Source organism: Tamandua tetradactyla, chromosome X, assembly GCF_023851605.1.
Source record: "Tamandua tetradactyla isolate mTamTet1 chromosome X, mTamTet1.pri, whole genome shotgun sequence".
Taxonomy (NCBI): Eukaryota; Metazoa; Chordata; class Mammalia; order Pilosa; family Myrmecophagidae; genus Tamandua; species Tamandua tetradactyla.
In genome coordinates, this window is record NC_135353.1 from 61,071,227 (window position 1) to 61,091,040 (window position 19,814).

Below are 19,814 nucleotides of genomic sequence, written 5' to 3' on the forward strand. Positions count from 1 at the left end.
TAAATCCATGAGATTATTGATTACAAATAAACTTGTGACTCAATCTCCCACTCAGGTTTATAAGAAATGTTGCAAACTGGAAAGAACAACTATTACAATGTAAACTTGCAAACTTTGTGATGAGCAAATACTACATCTTTCCAAGGACACATCTGGAAATTGCTGGAGAGATACTTTGGTTTATTGCCCCCGCATTAACTCAAGCTAAATGTTAGTTTTTAACCACCTGGCTGCCTCTGGGCCAGTCTTGCTTGAGATTAGGCTTTACCAAAGCTGAAGGTGGGGCAGGGGAAGTGGGGAGGAGGAACAGTTGAAATTGGGCCAGGAGGCTGACTCAGTCATATATTCTTTTCCCTTGCCATCATGTCCTACAGCTGTTCTAGTAGGCCTCTCATGGCTTATTTCTAAAGGTTTGTGATGCTTTATCTTGATCTGTCATCCTGGTCCTCTTGATTACAGTTGCCTCTCTTGGCTTCTGGCACTTCAGTGTTCCAAGTCCAGATATGCCCTCAGCTCCCCCAGGCCTGAATCCCCTACGATTTAGCACAATAGGGGAAAGCAATGACTCTGCTATGTGGGGGGGAATGAGGTAAAAAATAATGGTTACTAATATTTATAAAGCATTGATTCTGCAAAGAATGGATTCATTAATCCTCACCACAGTCCTCCATAGTAGGACCTATTACTATCCTCATTCTACAGATGAAGAAAGTTGGCTTAAAGAGCATTAGTGATGTGGCTAATAATGTTAACCAGTCCATAAACTTTAGTGCCAGGATTTGAATTCACATCTATTTTTCTCTCCAAGCCCAGGTTTTTAACCACTTTCTGTAAAAGTGCCCAAGAAATTCCTGTTTATTGAACTATGTCACAGTTGCTACAGGTGAAGCAGTCTCACCACCTTGAAAGTACAGGTAAGAGAATGTGACTTATTTTTTTTGTATGCTGCCATCCCCCTCCCCCTTAAACTTGTGTTAGCTCATTCAAAAGAGTTAAAGGAACTTGTTGTTCCTCTTAGACACAGTTGGATAACTCTTCTTTTCAGAGTGACTAAACATTTCTGGGGTTTAGGAACACTGAAGAGATCAAAGATTTATTTTACTGTGCGGTGTCTGAAGGCATAAGTAAATGAGTTATATGCTATTTATGATTTTGAGGACATGTTTACAAACCAGAAAGAGCAATGTTGGTGAAAGTTGAAACAACATTAAAGTTAGAATTCTTTACCTAAAAACTCACCAATTGCATATCAGGTGGATTTTGGAAGGGAACACTTTCCAGGACTTTGGTAGACAGAATTATTGTAGTGGGTACTGTTTGTAGAAGTTAGAACTACATGATTGCTCAGGGCGAGTCAAGCAAAAGAAAGGAGCAGAATTGGGTGAAGCTTTTCTTACCATTTTTAATTTGCTTTTTCTTGATTCAGCTCTCTCACTGTTACTACAATCCCTTAACTGTTTCCTGGAACTCTGAGAAAGATGGTTCTGCCAGGTTTTGTTTGCTGTTTAAAGCTTTTGTTGGGGATCAAACCCTGAAATGTCTCACTCTGCAACCTGGTGACATCACTCTCATGAAGTGCTCTCTATGGACCCTAAAAGCTTTCAAGGAGCTCCCAGGAAACTCTGGCTTATTACCAAGACTTTTCTGAGCCCCTGCTGTGTTTTTTTTGTTGTTGTTGTTTGCTTGCTTGATTTTTAGCTTGCAAAATAATTTTTATTTTCATGTTTTAATGGATATTAATACTCAATATATACTTACATCTTAAAATCACACAATTTAGTGAAAACAAAGCATCAAATGGCACACTAGCATCAGAAACTGCTTATTAATTACTCAGCATTTCATAAAGCCATATCCATCTATATAAAATAAACACTTAGGTGAGTCTTATCTAACTTCAGCAACATGATTTCTTGATGAAACATAGTTATTTTTGTACATTTAAAAAGGATTAGTCTGGTTGTATTTTCTCTGATTTTAATTCCACCTCTACATTTATAGTATTGGAAGCAACAGCATTATGTGGATGGTCTAGAATGTCTTCATTTAGTCCATTTGACTCTTTTTGATCTTTACTGCATTAACCTCTTCAACTATCTGCGCTGAAGGTGTGTTCACTATCAAGTCACTTACCTTGGGACTGACTGCTTCTCAGTGGCTTTCCTTGCCTTCTTTCCAAGGCCAATTGTTTCTTTCTCTCAATTCTTTGTTGCTACTCTACTGTCAGGCTTCCACTTGACTGAGAAGCAAACTTGTTACTTTTAGATGAGTTTGTCAAAAAGGCAACAAATTCGGTAGCAATTACATCATGGCCATTATTTTCCCTTACTTCATCATTATTGCTAATAAAATCTTCATGTAAAACAGGGAGAACAAGTCAAATTCATTTCAAACAGGGGCCAAGACGGTGGCTTAACAATGTGTGTATTTTAGGTCATTCTTCAGAACAACTACTAAATAACCAGACACAGTACAGAACAGCTCCTGGGGCCATGTCAGTGACCGGACACACAGCGTACCCCAATCTGGACCAGATGGACCTGCTGAGAGCCCCCCAGAACTGTGAGTTCCCCAAGCTGTAGTGGCCACCCCTTACCCACAGGGTGCTTCCCAGAAGGGAAAGGAAAGAGACTTTACCAGCAGCAGAGGTTGAGCCCAACGAAACACCAATTGTGGAATTAATTAACAAATTCTGACTATTAAAAATAGGCCCCCAGCTCAGGTGACCCTGGTCAAAGCAGAGGTCACTCATTTTTGCCCCAGTGCCAAGGGGACAGGGCTGATGGAAAAAGGAAAAACAAAGAAGAAAACAGAGGTTTTTGTGGCTATGTTTCTACAAAGGCTTGACTGCCTTTGGATACAGTGGCAGGGCTCCTCAGGCTGCAACTGCCCCAGGTATAGGCAGAAACAAACTTGTTTGAGGGCTTGTCTGGAGCCCTTCCCTTCCCCAGGGGAGGGGTGAAGCCCAACTCAAGTGGAATCCCTCTCTCAAGGAATTCAGACACCAGGGCTTGGTAATTTGAAGCCATTCAAACCAGCCTACAACCTCTCCTCTGTCTCCACCACACCCCCAGCCAAAGTTAAAGGTACTGCATCATCTTATGCTGGTGGGACCTGCAGGCAGACAAGCACCACATACTGGGCAGGATAAGAAAAACAGAGTCCAGAGATGTCACAGGAAAGTCTTTCAACCTTCTGGTTCTCACCCTCGGGGAAAACCGACACAGGTGACTCTTTCCTCCTGTTAGGAGGCCAGTTTGGTCTGAGAAAATCTGGCTGGGGTCTATAATACCTAAGTAGACCCTCCTAAGTGTGTGTGTGTGTGGGGGGAAAGGCATCATGCAAGCAGGGCAAGAAACAAGAAAACAAGAACTGAGGAATTCTCCTCTGTTAAACAGAACCTAAGGTAGAGGTCCAGATAAAGCTGAATTGAATGTCGAAGAACAGATAGACAACAAATTCATCCAGCAAGAAAACCCTAGGTAAAAGAAGTGAAAGCAATCTCCAGAATAAACTAATTAAGGTAATTAAATGCCTAGACACCAGCAAAAAATAACAAATCACACTAGAAAAATTGAAGATATGGCCTGGTCAAAGGAACAAACCAACAATTCAAATGAGATACAGGAGCTGAAACATTTCATTCAGAATATACGAACAGACATGGAAAACCTCATCAAAAACCAAATCAATGAATTGAGGGAGGATATAAAGAAGGCAACGAATGAACAAAAAGAAGAAATCGAAAGTCTGAAAAAACAAATTACAGAACTTATGGGAATGAAAAGCACAGTAGAAGAGAAGAAAAAAAACAATGGAAACCTACAATGGTAGATTTTGTAGAGACAGAACATAGGATTAGTGAACTGGAGGATGGAACATCTGAAATCTGATAAGAAAAAGAAAATAAAGGGAAAAATGGAAAAATATGAGTAGGGACTCAGGGAATTGAAAGAAAATGTGAAGCACACAAATATACGTGTTGTGGGTGTCCCAGAAGGAGAAGAGAAGGGAAAATGAGGAGAAAAACGAATGGAGGAAATTATCACTGAAAATTTCCCAACTCTTATGAAAAACTTAAAATTATAGATCCAAGAAGTGCAGTGTACCCCAAAGAGAATAGATCCAAATAGACGTACTCCAAGACATTTACTAATCAGAATGTCAGAGGTCAAAGAGAAAGAGAGAATCTTGAAAGCAGCAAGAGAAAAGCAAACCATCATGTACAAGGGAAGCCCAATAATACTATGCATAGATATCTCAGCAGAAATCATGGAGGCTGAGAAGACAGTGGGATGATATATTTAAATTATTACAAGAGAAAAACTGCCAACCAAGAATTCTATATCCAGCAAAATTGTCCTTCAAAAATGAGGGAGAAATTAAAACATTTTCAGACAAAAAAAATTGCTGAGAGAATTTGTGACCAAGATACCAGCTCTTCAAGAAATACTAAAGGGAGCACTAGAGACAGATATGAAAAGACAGAAGAGAGAGGTGTGGAGAAAAGTGTAGAAAGGAAGACTATGAGTAAAGGTAAAATGAAGGAAAATTAGATATGACATATAAAATTCAGAAGGCAAAAATAGTAGAAGAAAGTACTACCCATGCAGCAATAACACTAAATATTAATGGATTAAACTCTCCAATTAAAAGACATAGACTGGCAGAATGGATTAAAAACAAGACCCATTTATATGTTGTCTCTACTCAAAGGACATGAGAGCAAGGACACAAATGGGCATTTGCACACCAATGTTTATAGCAGCATTATTTGCAATTGCCAAGAGATGGAAACAGCCAAAATGTCCATCAATGGATGGGTGGCTAAACAAACTGTGGTATATACATATGATGGAATATTATGCAGCTGTAAGACAGAATAAAGTTATGTAGTATGTAACAACATGGATGGACCTTGAGGACATTATGCTGAGTGTGATTGGCCAAAACCAGAAGGAAAAATACTGTATGGTCTCACTGATATGAACTGACATTTGTGAATAAACTTGGAGTATTTCATTGGTAACAGAGGCCATCAGGAGATAGAAATAAGGTAGGCTATTGGGTAACTGGAGCTGAAGGAATACAGATTGTGCAACAGGACTGAATATAAAAACTCAGAAATGGACAGCACAACACTACCTCTCTGTCATACAATTATGTTAAAACACTGAATGAAGCTGAATGTGAGAATGATGGAGGAGGGCTGGGGGCATAAATGAAATCACAAAGAAAGATAGATGATAAAGATTGAGATGGTATAATCTAGGAATGCCTAGAGTGTATAATGATAATGACTAAATGCACAAATTTAAAAATGTTTTTGCATGAGGAAGAACAAAGGAATGTCATTACTGCAGGGTGCTGAAAATAGATGGTAATTAATATTTGAAAATTTCAACTTATGTGTGAGACTAAATCAAAAAATGTTTATTTGGTACAAAATTTATAAATTTAAAAAAAAACAATTTCTCAGACCATAAAGGAATGAAGTTGGAAATCAATAATAGGCAGAGTGCCAGAAAATTCACAAATATGTGCAGACTCAACAACATACTTTTAAACAACCAGTGGATCAAGGAAGAAATTGCAAGAGAAATCAGTAAATATCTCGAGGCAAATGAAAACGAAAACACAACATATCAAAACTTATGGGATGGGCTGTGGCTTGATCCTCTGCTGTGCGCAGAGCGGTAGGGCTTTTCTCACACAAGCGCTTTCTTGCGGAGAGGTTGGAGCTGCTGCAGTCGCAGGCCTGGGCGGTCCCTTCTCTGCTGCCTGCTTCGCTTCCTCGGTTCGGTCACCCTCCAACACTGCCTAGTTTATGGTTGCTGCATTTCAGAAAACCAGAATTGCTTTGATGTCCTTTTGGCAACGCTAGAAATTAAAACATTCTCAGACAAAAAGTCACTGAGAGAATTTGTGACCAAGAGACCAGCTCTGCAAGAAATACTAAAGGGAGCACTAGAGTCAGATACGAAAAGACAGAAGAGAGAGGTATGGAGAAGAGTGTAGAAAGAAGGAAAGTCAGATATGATATATATAATACAAAAGGCAAAATGGTAGAGGAAAATATTATCCAAACAGTAATAACTCTATATGTTAATGGACTGAATTCCCCAATCAAAAGACATAGACTGGCAGAATGGATTAAAAAACAGGATCCTTCTATATGCTGTCTACAGGAAACACATCTTAGACCCAAAGATAAATATAGGTTGAAAGTGAAAGGTTGGGAAAAGATATTTCATGCAAACAACAACCAGAAAAGAGCAGGAGTGGCTATACTAATATCCAACAAATTAGACTTCAAATGTAAAACAGTTAAAAGAGACAAAGAAGGACACTATATACTAATAAAAGGAACAATTAAACAAGAAGACATAATAAAACTTATAGGATGCAGCAAAGGCAGTGCTAAGAGGGAAATTTATTGCCCTAAATACCTATATCAAAAAAGAAAAAAGGTCAAAAATAGAGGAATTAACTGTCTGCTTAGAAGAACTAAAGAAAGAACAGCAAGCTAACCCCAAAACAAGCAAAAGGAAAGAAATAATGAAGATTAGAGCAGAAATAAATGAAATTGAGAACATGAAAACAATTGAGAAAATCAACAAAACCAGAAGCTAGTTCTATGAGAATGTGAATAAGATTGATGGACCCTTATCAAGATTGACAAAACGAAGAAGAGAGAGGATGCAAATAAATAAGATCAGAAATGGAAGAGGAGACATAACCACTGACCCCACTGAAATAAAGGAGGTAATAACAGGATACTATGAACAACTTTACGCTAATAAATACAACAATTTAGATGAAATGGACGGGTTCCTGGAAAGACATAAACAACCAACTTTGACTCAGGAAGAAATAGATGACCTCAACAAACCAATCACAAGTAAAGAAATTGAATCAGTCATTAAGAAGCTCCCCCAAAAGAAAAGTCCAGGACCAGATGGCTTCACACATGAATTCTACCAAACATTCCAGAAAGAATTAGTACCAACCCTGCTCAAACCCTTCAAAAAAAATGGAAGAGGAGGGAAAGCTACCTAACTCATTCTACAAAACCAACATCACCCTCATACCAAAGCCAGACAAACATATTAAAAAATAAAGAAAACTACAGACCAATCTCTCAAATGAATATAGATGCAAAAATCCTCAACAAAATTCTAGCAAATCAATCCAACAACACATTAAAAGAATTATACATCATGACCAAGTAGGATTCATCCCAGTGTATGCAAGGATGGTTCAACACAAGAAAATCAATTAATGTAATACACCATATCAACAAATCAAAACAGTAAAACCACATGATCATCTCGATTGATGCAGAAAAGGCATTTGACAAAATTCATCACCCTTTCCTGTTGAAAACACTTCAAAGGGTAGGAATAGAAGGAAACTTCCTCAAAATGATAAAGGGAATATATGAAAAACACACAGCTAATATCATCCTCAATGGGGAAGAACTGAAAACTTTCCCCCTAAGCTCAGGAACAAGACAAGTATATCCACTATCACCACTGTTATTCAACATTGTGTTGGAAGTTCTAGCCAGAGAAATTAGACAAGAGAAAGAAATACAAGGCATCAAAATTGGCAAGGAAGAAATAAAACTCTCACTGTTTACAGATGATATGATACTGTATGACAAAAACCCCGAAAAATCCACAGCCAAACCACTAGAGCTAATAAATGAGTACAGCAAAGTGGCAATTACAAGATCAACACTCGAAAATCTGTAGTGTTTCTATACATTAGTAATGAACAATCTGAGGCAGAAATCAAGAAAAAAATTCTATTCACAGTTGCAACCAAAAGAATAAAATATTTAGGAAAAAATTTAACTAAAGAGACAAAAGACGTATAGAAACAAAACTACAAGAAATTGTTAAAAGAAATTACAGAAGGCCTAAATAGATGGGAAGACATACTGTGTTCATGAATTGGAAGACTAAATATAGTTAAGATGTCAGTTCTACCTAAATTGATTTACAGATTCAATGCAATACCAATTAAAATCCCCAAGACTTACTTTTCAGAAATAGAAAAACCAGTAACCAAATTTATCTGGAAAGGCAGGGTGCCCCGAATAGGTAAAAGAATCCTGAGGGAAAAAATGAAGTTGGAGGTCTCACGCTACCTGACTGTAAGGTGTATTATGAAGCTACAGTGGTCAAAACAGCATGGTACTGGCATAAAGATAGATATACTGACCAATGGAATAGAATAGAGTGTTCAGATATAGACCCTCTCATCTATGGACAATTGATCTTTCATAAGGCACTCAAGCCAACTCACCTGGGACAGAACAGTCTCTTCAATAAATGGTGCATAGAGAACTGGATATTCACATGCAAAAGAATGAAGGAGGATCCATATCTCACACCTTATACAAAAGTAAATTCAAAATGGATCAAAGATCTAAACATTACATCTAAGACCATAAAACTTTTAGAAGAAAATGCAGAGAAATACCTTATCAATCTTATAATAGCAGGCAGATTCCTAGACCTTACACCCAAAGCACAAGCACTGAAGAAATAAATAAATGGGAACTCCTCAAAATTAAACACTTTTGCACATCAAAGAACTTCATCAAGAAAGTAAAAAGACAGCCTATACAATGGGAGACAATATTTGGAAATGACATATCAGATAAAAGTCTAGTATCCAGAATTTATAAAGAGATTGTTCAACTCAACAACAAAAAGATAGCCAACCCAATTACAAAATGGGCAAAAGACTTGAACAGACACTTCTCAGAAGAGCAAACACAAATGGCCAAAAGGCACATGAAAAGATGCTCAACTACCCTGGCTATTAGAGAAGTGCAACTCAAAACCACAATGAGATATCATCTCACACCCACCGAATGGCCATTATCAATAAAACAGAAAATGACAAGTGCTGGAGAGGATGTGGAGAAAGAAGCACACTTATCCACTGTTGGTGGGAATGTCAAATGGTACAACCACTGTGGAAGGCAGTTTGACCGTTCCTCAAAAAGCTAAATATAGAATTTCCATATGACCCGGCAATACCATTGCTAGGTATCTACTCAGAGGACATGAAGGCAAGGACACAAATGGACATTTGCACACCAATGTTTATAGCAGCATTATTTACAATTGCAAAGAGATGAAACAGCCAAAATGTTTATCAACGGACAGGTGGCTAAACAAACTGTGATATGTACATACTATGGAATATTATACAGCTGTTAGACAGAATAAAGTTATGAAGTGTGTAACAACATGGATGGACCTTAAGGACATTATGCTGAGTGAGATTAGCCAGAAACAAAAGGTCAAATACTGCATGGTCTCACTGATATGAACTGACATTTGTGAATAAACATGGAATATTTCGTTGGTAACAGAGACCATCAGGAGATAGAAATAGGGTAAGATATTGGGTAATTGGAGCTGAAGGGATACAGATTGTGCAACAGCACTGAATGTAAAAACTCAGAAATGGAAAGCACAATACTACCTAACTGTAAAACAATTATGTTAAAACATTGAAAGAAGCTGAATGTGAGAATGATAGAGGGAGGAGAGCCGGGGGCACAAATGAAATCACAACGAAAGATAGACGATAAAGATTGAGATGGTAGAATCTAGGAATGCCTAGAGTGTATAATGATAGTGACTAAATGTACAAATTTGAAAAATGCTTTTGCCTGAGGAAGAACAAAGGAATGTCATTACTGCAGGGTGCAATTTGGTACAAAATTTATATTTTGACTAGTGTAGTTCCTAATATATCTTATGTGGACAGCTTAATTGAACACCATAAGTACATGGAACCTTGAGTAGGTCATAAGATTTTGTAGGTTTGTCCAGTGTGATGCCCTGATAAATCCCAGTGTGATTTGAACAGTGAATAAAAAAGTATTTGCAAAGTCCTCTTTGGGGAATGGTGAGAAAGGAGGGAAATTCAACTTCCCCAAGTTGAATTCTTGATATTCTCATAAGCGGTTCAGGCAACCAAAACTATAGGCTGAGCTCCCAATCTTGGGGTTTGTTCATATGAAACTTAACCCCACAAAGGATAGGTCAAACCTACTTAAAATTAGGCCTAAGAGTCATCCCCAAGAGAACCTCTTTTGTTGCTCAGATGTGGCCTCTCTCTCCAGCCAATGCAACAACCAAACTCACCATCTTCCCCCTATCTGTATGGGACATGACTCCCAGGAGTGTGGACCTTCCTGGCAATGTGAGATAGAAATTCTAGAATGAGCTGAGACTCAGCATCAAGGGATTGAGAAAACCTTATCAACCAAAAGGGGGAAGAGTGAGATGAGACAAAATAAAGTGTCAGTGACTGAGAGATTTCAAACAGAGTCGTGAGGTTATCCTGGAGGTTATTCTTACGCATTAAATAGATGTTACCTTGTTAGTCAAGATGTAATGGAGAAGCTGGAGGGAACTGCCTGAAAATGTAGAGCTGTGTTCCAGTAGCCATGTTTCTTGAAGATGATTGTATAAGGATATAGCTGTCACAATGTGACTGTGTGATTGTGAAAACCTTGTGTCTGATGCTCCTTTTATCTACCTTATCAACAGATGAGTAGAACATATGGGATAAAATTAAATAATAAGGGGAACAAATGCTAAAATAAATTTAGTTTGAAATGCTGGTGATCAATGAAAGAGAGGGGTAAGGGGTATGGTATGTATGAATTTTTTTCTGTTTTCTTTTCATTTCTTTTTCTGAATGGATGCAAATGTTCCAAGAAATGATTATAATGATGAATATGCAACTATGTGATGATATTGTGAATTACTGATTATATATGTAGAACGGAATGATCAAAAGTTAAGAATGTTTGCATTTGTTTGGCATTTTTTGGTATTTTAAAAAATAAAAAAATTAATTAAAAAATATTTGTATTGAGATTTCGTACACATACAGCCCATATAAAATACAAAATCAGTGACTCACAATATCATTACTTAACTGTGTATTCACCACTATTATCATTTTTAGAACATTTGCATCACACCAGAAAAAGAAATAAAAAGGATAAAGAAAAAACTCATACATTCCATATCACTTATCCTTCTCTCTCATTGACCACTACCAATCTAACCAATTTTTTTTTTTGCCTCTTATCCCCCCCACTATTATTCACTTATTTTTTGGTCCTTATTTTTTATTTATTTTTTTTTACTCATCTGTCCATACCCTGGATAAAAGGAGCATCAGACACAAGGTTTTCACAATTACATGGCCACATTGTAAAACCTACAGAGTTATACATTCTTCAAGAATCAAGGCTACTGGAACACAGTTCAACAGTTTCAGGTACTTTCCCCTAGCCACTCCAATACACCATAAACTAAAAAGGGATATTTATATAATGCTTAAGAATAACCTTCAGGATAGCCTCTTGATGCTATTTGAAATCTCAGATTCTGAAACTTTATCTTTTCTCATTTCTCTCTTTCCTCTTTTGATTAATAAGGTTTTCTCAATCTCTTGATGCTAAGTCCCAGCTCATCCCCAAGAGTCATGTCCCAAGTTGCCATGGAGATTTACACCCCTGGGAGTCATGTCCCATGTAGGAGGGAGGACAGTAAGTTCACTAGCCAAGTTGGCTTAGAAAGAGATGCCACATCTGAGCAACAAAAGAGGTTCTCAGGGGGTGATTCTTAAGCATAATTATAAGTAGGCTTAGCTTCTCTTTTGCAGGAATAAGTAAAACAGGCAATTTTTATACCTTCTATGTTCTCTACTTTTTTCAGTTGCATTTTGGGAGACCTCGGGTCTCTATGTTGCTTTGCTTATTTTTTCCTTTTTTAGTTGTATCTGTTGCATTCCATGGTAGGCAGAATAACTGCACATTTTGGTACAGCACATTTTGGTACATTTCTCTGTGCCCCATTAAAAATCTCAAGTGTATTCTGCATTTGGTACATAATGGGTACAGGACACTATTTACTGGGTAAATGTATTCATTTCCCAAATAAGCAGAAATATAAACAAGATCAAGATGGGGGATGATTTAGGCAATATGGCAGTTATAGCAAGTATGGGGTAGGCTGCATAGTCTGATAAAGAGAAACCACAATCAACAAGGTTTGGGAGAATATTTCAGATTCAAGCCAAGAAAAGTGACTCCATCCTTTCCTAGAAGCTTTGAAACCATGGCAACTTTGGTTGTTTAATCACATTTTCTGGAATACACTATTTAATATGATGTCAATTAAATCGCTGTGTGGGGCAGTGTCTCAGGAAATATGGAATCTGACTCCTAAACCTAAGTCTTGTAAGTAGGATAAAGATGAATTGGTTTGAGGGAAGTGCAGGGAAAAGGAGTGGCATCATGTATACTAAAAGAAATAAAGAAGGAGAATAGTAAAGGAAGGAAGGAATAGAGAAGTAGATGAAACAACACGAATGCCATTCTTTTTTATTAAATAAGCATTTAATAGAACTTTTATACCTGAAATTACTTTAGCCATTAGAGTCAGAAATGTCTTTTCCTTATTCCCCAGGCCAAATGTTGCATGGGGATGCAAATTAAAAGCTCTTGTGGTTATCTTTTAATTGAATTTTTAGCTGTCTTGACCTCTTTGAAATCTTTCTCAAGCATTCAGTTAGAAAAAGCCAATATAAGTAACTAAATTTTAAAATATTATATGAAAATAATTTGCTTCTTAATAATACAATTTCCAATAACTTTATCCTTTGTGCGGCCTACAAGATGTAATTTTCTGAATCAGTCATCCATGAGCTGCCTGTGCCAATCTGTACTCTGAGTTTGTCTGCCCATGTGGTTCCTATTGATCAGGCCTGGCATTTTCTGATATTGTTTACTGGTGTTTTGTCAGTTCCTGTATTTTCATCTCTGTCTAAGGAGAGCATCCCAAGCTAAAGAAGAAACTATTTTTTCTCAGCAGTTTGCCTGATATTGACACAGGGCACTGCGTGTATGTGTGTGTGCACACACATACAAGCCTGTGACTTTAGAGACAAAAGCAGCTAAAAGTGAGGCACCTTGATTTGCGATGTGGTGTTAAAAGCAAACATGACAACAGAAGTTTAAATAATTATCTCCCTCTTCAATTTTAGATCTCATATATTGGGTTGTAATTTCAAAATGCATAGAAAGTTAGGAAGATTTCACGTGTTTGCCACTAGTCGGCACCAGAGGTAATGTAGAAACCATAGATGAATTTAGAAAATAAAGCAGCTTTCTTTTTACTAGATTGATGAAATAAAAGTATTAATTTTGATATCGGACTTCTTTCAATTTTTGTGATTTTCTGGTTTGGATAATAAAGAGGCTTTAGGCTCAGTTAGGTACCTTTTTCTTCACGTATGGAATGAGGCTGCTTCACTTTTGAGAGAGGCCAGAGGAATAAAGACAACTACATTTAGTTTTTTACCAGTGCTTATTTACTATGCTTAGGCACAATGCAGAGCAATTTACATTCCACATCTCATTTAATCCTCATAGGAATCTTAGAGGGTAAATGTTATTATTTTCCCATTTACCAGATGGGAAAATTGAAGCATAGAGAAGTTATGTAACTTGCTTAAAGTGGCAGAAAATGGCAGAATTGAGATAGGAGCCCAGGTCCACCTGACTCCAGAGTCTGGGCTTTTATTGAATACCATACTTGTATGCTCTCTTTACTCTACAAACTCTATACTGGGTTGGGATATATGAAATTTTATTCCAATTATGTGTGATTAGGCCTTTAATCAAAATCAGACAGTCTCAAATTATAAGAGGAAGAAAACAATCAAGCAAATAAGGCTGGGTTTAAAAATTATGGGGTTACAGAATAAGAATGAGAGCCTTTAATCCTGTATAGCTTAATGTAATGCCTGAATACATCCCTGAGCATATTAAGCAGATAATCAAAAAGTATTGGCATCCAGCCCATGCATTTCCCCCCAAAAAAACAAATAAGCAAACAAACAAAAATTCAACAAAATGATGCTACAATGAGATATTCACAAGGAAAAAGAATGAAATGTGACTCTGCCATACAGAATACACACACACACACAAAATTTAAAAGGTATTGGCAAAGTCTCAAGGGACTTTGCCAATTATGGAACTCTACCAGGGAAACCCCAGATACTGTGCCAAATATTTGGGATACCCAAATCAATAAGCCAAGCCCTTGATCTTTTTCTGGGGTTGGGGGGGTGCAGGTGGGATGATAAGTGTTAAAAAAAACTTTTATGTTTTCCTAATTATAAAAATGACATTTGAGTTCTTTACAGACAACATATAATATACAGAAAAATGCAAAGAAACAAACTAACCCAAAGTCTAATAACTCAAAGATGGATAATCAGTGTTGTACTTGGGTATTTCCTTTAAGTCTTCACACACATATACAAATTAAGATCACACTCAATATGGTTTCAAATATTGCTATTTCATTTCATATTAATATTATGTTGCTAGCATTTACCGATATTCATGAAAATCTTTGAAAATATGTTTAGTAACTGCATATTTTATTTTATGAATGTATTATGAATTACTTAATTCTTTTTTAATTTGTAAATTTTACTTTTTAAAATTGTATTTATTATTATTATTTTTAAATGTAACAACATACAAATATGAATAGTCTTAACATATGAGTATTCCATTCTTGATATATAATCAATGACTCACAATATCATCACATAGTTGTGTATTCATCACCATGATAATTTCTTAGAACATTTGCATCACTCCAGAAAAAGAAATAAAAAGTAAAAAAGAAAAAACTCATACATACCATACCTCTTACCCTTCCCTCTCATTGACCACTAATATTTCCATCTACCCAATATATTTTAGCATTTGTTCCCCCTATTTTTTTCTATACCCCTTACCACTCCCTTTCATTGGTCACTAGCATTTCAATCTACTCAATTTATTTTAATATTTGTTCCCCCTATTATTTATTTATTTTTAAACCATATGTTTTACTCATCTATCCATACTGTAGAAAAAAGGAGCATCAGACACAAGGTTTTCACAATCACACAGTCACATTGCAAAAGCTATATCATTATACAATCATCTTCAAGAAACATGGCTACTGGAACACAGCTCCATAGTTTCAGGCACTTCCCTCTAGCCTCTCTAATATACCTTAAACTTAAAAGGGGATATCTATATAATGCATAAGAATAACCTCCAGGATAACCTCTCAACTCTGTTTGAAATCTCTCAGCCATTGACACTTTATTTTGTCTGATTTCTCTCTTCCTCCTTTTGGTTGAGAAGGTTTTCTCAATCCCTTGATACTAAGTCCAGCCCATCTTAAGATTTCTGCCCCACATTGCCAGGGAGGTTTACACCTCTGGGAGTCATGTCCCACATAGAAAGGTGGAGGGCAGTGAATTTGCTTGTTGTGCTGGCTGAGAGAGATAGGTCATACCTGAGCAACAAAAGAGGTTCTTTGGGGGTGACCCTTAAGCCTAATTTTAAGCAGGCTTAGCCTATTCTTTGCAGGGATAAGTTTCATATGAACAAACCCCAAGATTGAGGGCTTGGCCTATTGCTTTGGTTGTCCCCACTGCTTGCAAGAATATCAAGAATTCTCCAAATGGGCAAGTTGAATTTTCCCCCTTTCTTGCCATTCCCCCAAGGGAACTTTACAAATACTTTTTTATTCACTGTTCAAATCACTCTGGGATTTATCGGGGCATCACACTGGACAAACCTACAAAATCTTATGACCTACGCAAGGTTCCAAGTGCTTATGGTGTTCAATTTAAGCTGTTCACATAAGATGTATTAGGAACTGCACTAGTCAAAATATAAATTTTATACCAAAGAAACATTTTTTGCTTTAGTCTCACACATAAGTTAAAATTTTTAAATATTAATTACCATCCCCAGAGGTGGATAAATCCATGGCAATGTAGGATAGAAATCCGAGGATGAGCTGGGACCTAGCATCAAGGGATTAAGAAAACCTTCTTGACCAAAAAGGGGAAGAAAGAAATGAGAAAAAAATAGAGTGTCAGTGGCTGAGAGATTTCAGAGTCAAGAGGTTATTCTGGAAGTTATAGTTATATATTATATAGGTATCCCTTTTCAGTTTAGGGTGTATTTGAGAGGCTAAAGGGAAGTACCTGAAACTATTGAGCTGTCTTTCAGTAGCCTTGTTTAATGAAGTTGATTGTATAATGATATAGCTTTCACAATGTGACTGTGTGATTGCGAAAACTTTGTATCTGATGCTCCCTTTATCTAGGGCATGGTCACATGAGTAAAAGATATGGATTAAAAATAAATAATAGAGGGAACAAAGGTTAAAATATATTGGGTAGATGGAAATAGGTTTCCAACCTAGACAATTGGGTAGATGGTCAATGAGAGGAAGGGGTAAGGGGTATGGTATCTGCAAGTTTTTTCTTTTTTATTTCCTTTTCTGGAGTGACACAGATGTTCTAAGAAATGATCATGGTGATGAACATACTGTAAGCCATTGATTGTACACTATGTATGGAATGTTGGAATGTTAAGAATGTTTGTGTTTGTATGTTGTTTTATCAATAAAAATATTTTTTACAAAAAAAATATTAATTTCCATCTATTTTCAACACACTGCAGTATTGACATTCCTTTGTTCTTCCTCAGGCAAAAACATTTTTAAATTTGTACATTTAGTCACTATCATTATACACTCTAGGCATTCCTAGACTATACCATCTCAGTCTTTATCACTTATCTTTCCTTTTGATTTCATATGTGCCCCCAGCCCTCTCCCTCTATCCTTCTCACATGCAGCTTCATTAAGTGTTCTTACATTATTGTGCTATGATCAGGCAGTATTGTGCTATCCATCTCTGAATTTTTACAATCAGTCCTGTTGCACAATCTGTATCCCTTCATCTCCAATTACTCAATCTCTACCCTATCTCTACCACCTGATGACCTCTGTTCTTAATTGAAATTCTCCAAGTTCATTCATTAATGTTAACAAGCCCTTGATCTTGAGGCTTGCTCTTGTGAAGCTTATGTATGTAGCAGAGAAGCTTAGCCTACCTATAGGTATGCCTAAATGTCACCTCTGAAGGACCTCTTTTGTTGCATGTGGCTTTTCTCTCTCTAAGCCCAACTTTGCAAGTGAAATCATTGCCCTCCTCCCTATATGGAACATGACATCTGGGAATGAAAGTCTCCTTGGCGGTATGGGAGATGATCCCTAGAGATGAACCTTGCCCTGGCACCATGGGATCAACAATTTCATCCTGACTGAAAGGTGGAAAAGAAGTGTAACAAATAAGGTATCAGTGGCTGAGAGTTCAGCAAGAGTTGAGAAGCTACTCTGGAGGTCACTCTTATGAAGCTTCAGATAGACATTGCTACCTATCACAACTTGCCAAACCCCAACCAGAACCATTCCTGCCAATCTTAAAGAATACCTAAGGCATTATATAAGATTCTACAAAGGTTCCATGCACCAGGGTAACTTTCCAGAAACCTTCAACTTTCAGATGGGTCCCTGAACCAGATAAGTCCTGAAATGCAGATGGGCCATCCTCTCCAGAACATCAACTAGTTCCATCTTCCTATGCCATATTATTAACAACTCCTACCAATATGAAAAAGTTAGAATGGCCCTAGCCCAAATACCCATAAAGAGGGAGAGAAATTGCAAAAGTGAAGGTGGAGTTATGCAGAGAAGTTCGGGTTTAACAAATAAGTGTGAATGCTGAATCAGAATATTGATATTTCTTTTAGCCTCCAGTACTTTAGAGCAGCTGGAAATAAAAACCTAAAATTGTGAAATTGTAACCATACCAAACTCTGAAATCTGTTCTACAACTAATTGTGATGTACTTTGAAAATTATTGGGTTTTTTGTATATATGTTATTTTTTCAAAAAAAAGAGAAGGAAGAGTATGATAGAGAAGATAGGATTTTTAAAAATGCATATAACTGCTGAATCAATATATTAATACTTCTGTTGATCTCCAGTGTCTTGTAGCAGCTAAAAGGAAAAACGAAAAACTGTGGCACTGTAACCCATACCAAACTTTAAAATCAGTTGTATAACCACTTGTTAAATTGTACTTGGAAATCTATTGCTTTTTCGTATATATGTTATTTTTCACAATAAAAAAAATGTTGGAAAATTATGAGGTTGGATAGTGTATGAGGAGAGGGTTGAGCTGGAGAGGGCTTCGGTGGTGGAGAAGAAGATAGAGAAGGAAGGAGTGAAGGAGACGAAAGTAGTGAAGGAAGAGGTGGAGGTAGAGGAGAAGCCAATAGAAGCAGAAATGGAAGTGGCAGAGGAACATAGGGCAGTAGAGGCAGTGGAGAAGGCTGAACCTGGGCTGGTGAATGCAGACTTCTACCTGAACCACCTGGAAACCATCCACTGGGAGCTGAAGGCAGAGAATGTTCAGGCCAGCAGGGCCTTTTTTCCAGCTGGAACACAGGTTTCTAAGGATTCGTTGATACTCTCTGCAGCAGAGGAACAATCTCATTCAGAATAGCCCTGGCTTCTGGGATATTCTGACTGAGGCTGCTTTAGCAACCACCCTCAGCTGTCCACCAGGATTAGGGGCCAAGTTGCAGATATGTTAAGGTACATAACCAATTTGGAGGTAAAGGAGCTCAGATACCTTAGGACAGGTGGTAAGTTCAAGTTCTTCATTCAAAGAAACCCCTCTTTCAGCGACAGGCTGCTTGTCGAGGAATATGAGGTCAGATCCTCTGCCCAAGTGGTGTCTCTTTCCACTCTGATTATATAGCTCTGGGGCCATGAATCCCAGTTCTTCATTCGCAGGAACCAAGAAATCATCTACAGCTTCTTCACCTGATTTTCAGACCATAGCCTTCCAGAGCTTTACAAGATTGCTGAGATTGCAAAGAGGAGCTGTGGCCGAATCCACTGCAATACTACTTGTTGCACAAAAGGGGCACAAGGAGCCAGATGTGCTCTAATAAGGAAGCCAGTGGAGACCCTTTGGGCTCCAGTCTGGTTAGCCCCTGTCCTTGGAACTACTCCAGCACAAGGTTGGTTCCCACTTCCTGCTGGTCATGTGCTTAGGCAACAGCAATGGGTATGCCTTCTACGTTTTTTGTGCTGACCTTTCTGCACCCTCCTTCCTCTGGACATTTCAGTTCTCTCAATCTCAAGATTGAAATGTACATGGCTGTGCACCTCCAGTTTCATGTGGCCTCCATGCTGTTCTACATTAACATCACTCGCGGCACACCATGGCTCCCACCACTTCTAAGCCAAGGAAATGATACTGTGGACTGCACTGCATTTGTGGATACTGCTTGGACCCTTTAGTTTCCAGGGCCTCTAATCTTGCTACCACCTCCTGGACTACTAGCTCTGACAAGGAACCCACTCTACACACTCTGCTTTGCATCCAACAGTCCAGGCACTGGCCTGTGGACAATTGATTGACAATAATAATGCCGAGGAAGAACAGCAGTGGACCACTTGATGTATGTGATCATGTGACTCACTGCTCTTATGCTCGTCTGGTTGCCTTCTACTGCTGTCTGACCTCTACTGTTTGTACCTACCCTTCTTGGCTGCTGCCTTCTGATGGAACATATTCCAGACCTTATCAGCCTCACTGTCTGGTTGGTGGTAAACAAAGGTCTCCAGAACTGGGCGTGGACCCTTCCTTCATTCTTACCATAAAAGAACTCTAGAAACAGAATGATCGAAAGTTAAGAATGCTTGCGTTTGTTTGGTGTTTATTGGTATTAAAAAAATTAAAAATTAATAAAAATGAACAAACAATCAAAAAAACAAATGAGCTTATTGTTTAAGAAAAGAAATTCCCCTGTAAAA

General features: G+C 37.7%; 1 pseudogene; it reads left to right on the plus strand.

Moving 5' to 3' along the window:
• Window positions 1-865: 865 nt before the first annotated feature.
• On the plus strand, window positions 866-18,985 carry LOC143671849 (testis-specific Y-encoded-like protein 1; annotated as a pseudogene).
• The last annotated feature ends 829 nt before the right edge of the window (window positions 18,986-19,814 follow it).